At 46.6% G+C, this 4,384-nt stretch overlaps 1 pseudogene; it reads right to left on the bottom strand.

The window, feature by feature from the left end:
- Positions 1-669: 669 nt before the first annotated feature.
- On the bottom strand, positions 670-985 carry LOC121163502 (annotated as a pseudogene).
- Positions 986-4,384: the final 3,399 nt, after the last annotated feature.

The raw sequence follows: 4,384 nt of genomic DNA, 5'->3' as shown, positions 1-4,384 counted from the left end.
AGGGGAGCCTGGGTGATGTCTCCAGGCTGAGATGCAGTAAGAAGGTCAGGAGATGCAGGTCCACACCAGAAAAGGGACACAGAGGGAGTCCTGCAAAATTTCTTTCGTTCTTCCAACTGCACATGTGAAATCACTTTATGCCCTTGTTTGACAAAAGAAACAAACAAACAAAAAAACCAGCCAAAACAAAGACCTTAAGAGGAATTTTCCTTTTTGAAACCAGTGACCTCATGGATTGTGAGGAAGATGGTGTGGGAAGCAGGAGCGAAGCAGCCCACCAAAGCCCCAGCCTCACCCTCCACCGACGCGCAGGTGCAGCCGATGCAGCCCTCAGCCTGCTGCCGCCTGGGCAGGCGAGGCGAATCTGGTGCTTCGGAAGGCCTGGACTCGGTACAAGGGAGGTTCCATTGGCAGGATGGACACTTGCTGCGTGCAATGTAGTCTCGGAAACACTCACCTATTCTGTCTCTGACCCGGGTTTTAGCACCAGTTTCTGTTCAGTTCCAAGGATTAGGATTTAAAGGAACTAGTGTCGGTAGGCAAGTGACATATGCTTTACAGCTGTTGATTTCCTTAATTTTCTTCATAAGCTTCCGCATAACAAGACTAAATTCCCACTCGTTTTTGAAAAGGATTCCTTCCCCCAGCCCTGAGGGCTGCTGGCGACTTTTACTTCCCCATGTTCAGGAGTGCCTTCTTGACCGTCTTGGTTACGGTTGGGATGAGGCGCCTGTGGTCATTCACGCGCTTGGTCACAACTGTCCATCTGCTTCACCTGGGGCTGCTTAGTCCCTGCATCTGTGGAATCTTTGGCTTTGCAGTTGCAGTGCATGGCGCACTGGGTCAGGCGGTCCTGGAACTTTAGTTTGCTCCTCAGTAGGGCTTGGGCCTGAGCCTGGGTCTTAAGGCAGCGTCGGCTGCACTGGTGCACGTGCTGCGGGAGTGCCTGATTGTCCTCGCAGCAGCTGCCGCTGCACTGAAACATCAGGCCTACAGGTGGAGCGTGACTTCCAACGTGGCTAGAGGTCAAGGGGAGTGTACCTGAACATGACCTCTGACATCACCGGAAGATCTAGGAAGATAGACCTGCCATACAGCCAATTACAGCATCCTTGGTGGGCGTGGGGTCTGCCGGAAGGCTCCCTCCGGCCCGCCCCTTCCTTACCCTTTAAAACCTGTAACCTGTGCGTAATAAAGCGGATATCCGCACCAGCTTGTCTCTGGTGGTTCTTCCTGCCGGAGGCCACTGGCTGCCTCACCCTCGGTGACCTCGGGGGCTGCTACAGGTCTAAACGCGGAGAACTGGCACCAGAAAAGGGCCCCCAGAACTTCAAGACAGAAAACCTCAGGACTTCAGAACAGGAACATCAGAACTTACAAACTTCGGGACTTCAGGACCTCAGGTAAAATTGGGTGAGGCCCCAGCCTCGGCTTGTGGGCTGAGAGTTTGCGTCCTACTCAACGGGCTCTTGAGATTTTCCTCCCTAACCAGGAGGCTCTCAGTTTGCGCCTTAGTCGGTGGGTTCTGGGTTTGCGCCTTAACCAGCAGGCACTCAGTTTGAGCCTTAGCCGGTAGGTTCTGGGTTTGCGCCTTAACCAGCAGGCTCTGAGTTTGAGCCTTTACCAGTAGGCTCTCAGTTTGCGCCTTTACCAGGAGGCTCTAGGTTTGCGCCTTTACCAGGAGGCTCTAGGTTTGCGCCTTTACCAGGAGGCTCTAGGTTTGCGCCTTTACCAGAAGGCTCTAGGTTTGCGCCTTTACCAGGAGGCTCTAGGTTTGCGCCTTAGCCAGTAGGTTCTGGGTTTGCGGCTTAACCAGCAGGCTCTGTTTGCGCCTTTACCAGGAGGCTCTAAGTTTGTGCCGTAGCCAGTAGGCTCTGAGGTTGCGCCTTTACCAGGAGGCTCTGACTTTTCACTCCAGTTTGTGGGTTCAGACTTCGCCCAGAGGCGGGCAGCCCCAGTTAGTGCTCTTGAGACTTTTACCCTGCGGTTTGGTTTCTGTGGAGGACGTTTCCTTAGTGTGGAGCTCCTAGCGCAGGTGCTGTTTGCTAATGTGTGGCCCGGAGGCATGGGAATCCTACAGTCTTAGAAGCGCCGAGTCAGGCTGCTGGTTTTGAATTTGAATGGGAGGGAGGTGAGATCCCACCCTTTGGAAGCTGGGCTGCATGCTTTGCTCTGATAGCAATTCTTGGGATGCTGATTTTGTTACCTGGGCCTTCTAATGCCAACAGCTGGCTGCTTTTGATCCGGATTTCTAACACCTGACCCTAAGTTTTTTGTTGCCTGGTCACTTTTTGAATATCTTTGCAAAATGAAGAAAAGATCAAGGAAAAAAACTATTTGACAGAACTTGTTCCCTGGGCTTACAAATTCTACCTTGGAGTGTCTTAAACTGACTTCATCTGCATATCCTCAGCAACTTTAGGGAACTTTAGAATTCAAAGAAGGCATTTGTCTCTTGCAACTATTAATGTTTCGTTTGTGGTATTTTCAAAAACATAAAATTTTGTCGTAAATAATTTGACATAGAATTAAACTTTAACGCACCATTGAATTAGTTCAAGGTATAAGTTAAAACATGTTCATTGTCTACAAAGCATTTTTATATGTTAAAGTGATTCTTGCGTTTTTGGCTGTTTATGAAAATTCTCACTGCCTTTAATTGGTCAAGGTTTTGCATTGGTTTTAAAGGTATTTGATTTCAAGTTAACGAGTCTAATCTATAATGTGTTATGCTGACTTCAACAAAAATATTCTTTCAGATATTTTTAAGGATGCCTTTTTAAGGATGTCTGAAAAGGCATACAAGAATTCAAAGGTTCAAATTCTAGGGCTTCCCTTAGTATTCTTACGAGGCCTCAAGAATGTCAATGGATTTATCTCCTGTTTTGTGGAGACAGTAGATCAGGCTGATTGGATTACATTAAGGTTAATGCCAAATGGAGTAAAATTCTGTCGTGTCAAAATGTTGTGTACATCCATGGAGTTGTGAAGGTTTAACTTTGCGTGCTTCTTATGATTTTAACTTTACAGTTGCATCTGGTTGTTCACTATGTATTCTCAGGATAGCTCTATTACTGGGAAGACTGAAACGCGATTTTTGCGTTGCTGGAGGGATTTCATAGTGGTGACTTTCTCAGGGTCTTGGTTCGAAACTGTTGAATTGATAGTTTTTCACATATTGGTTTCTGGTGAGCACTATTGCTAAGCTTGGTTAAGAATAATTTTAAGTCTCCAAAAGTGTGAGTGCACGCACATGTGTCTCTGGTATAAGTTGTTTAAATATTATCATGTGTCACTGCTTATTGGTCAGAAAACGTTCCAGCTTTTGTGAATTAAGTTTAAAGTGGGTAAATGGATTCATCTGTTTCTCATCAGTTAGCTGGAACCTCAGCTGCAAGCCCAGCACACGTAATTTGCGTATCGCCTTGGGACTGTGGTAGTACTGAGATTCTGCAGCTACGTCGGAAGTTTTCCTATAGGATTGTAAAAGCAGCTAAAACATTTTAAACCATTGCTAAAGTCATTTTGTCCAGCAATAAGATTACTAGTTAACACAGATTTTTTTTGATTTATGCGATTTAAATTACCAATAGGCTGTTTCCAAAATGTTACATCATTGATACATTTATGTTTAAGTTTATTAACCTGTACTCCTGTCTCATAACTGACATGAAGGTCTTTGGGATAAATGTTTTGTAAAGCTATTTTACAGTTTTCATTTCACACTGTCCCTTATACGACAAGTAAGCAACCTGGTAGCTTAGATTCAACCCCCCCCCCCCCCCCCCCCCCCGGCTTAATACTCAATGCAAGGGTATAGTTGAAACAAGACACCAAGATCTTAAGAACTTGTTTGAAAAGCAAATGTGGGGATGTACTATCCCTGGTGAACATCTTAATTTGGCTTTATTCACTCTCTAAATTTTCTTCATATTCCGTGTTCTGGTGAGCCGCCAGCTGAGCATCATTGGAAGCAACTTGCAGGCTCTACGCAGATGCCTTTGTTTCAACGGAGGGACCCCCACCACCCAATAGTGGAGAGGTCCTGACCCCTTGCTAACTGTGGGAAGAGGCTTTGCTGGTGTTTTCCCAGAAACTAAGCCTCAGCCTGTGTGGGTGCCTGCTCCTAAATTCAATCCCTGGACTGGAAGAAGCCCCTCAGGCAAGACAAACTCATAACCTCATCCTGAAAGATCCGGAACCATTAGCAGACAATGGAGGAAGCCAGCCCCCTCCCAACACACACAAAAGGGCCCTACATCTTAATGCTCAAAAGTCAGCAAGAAGATCCAGGCTTTTCCTGGAGTACTCCGAGCCCTCCCTGGAGTTGTTCATGAAATTACACACATGGCAATACAGGGGTAGACTATTACTGAGCATTAAC

The sequence above is a fragment of the Ochotona curzoniae genome, unplaced genomic scaffold (assembly GCF_017591425.1).
Source record: "Ochotona curzoniae isolate NIBS_2020 unplaced genomic scaffold, NIBS_Ocur_1.0 contig_64, whole genome shotgun sequence".
NCBI classification, from domain to species: domain Eukaryota; kingdom Metazoa; phylum Chordata; class Mammalia; order Lagomorpha; family Ochotonidae; genus Ochotona; species Ochotona curzoniae.
The sequence above is the reverse complement of the archived record's forward strand: the minus strand, read 5'-3'. Positions and strand labels throughout refer to the sequence as shown.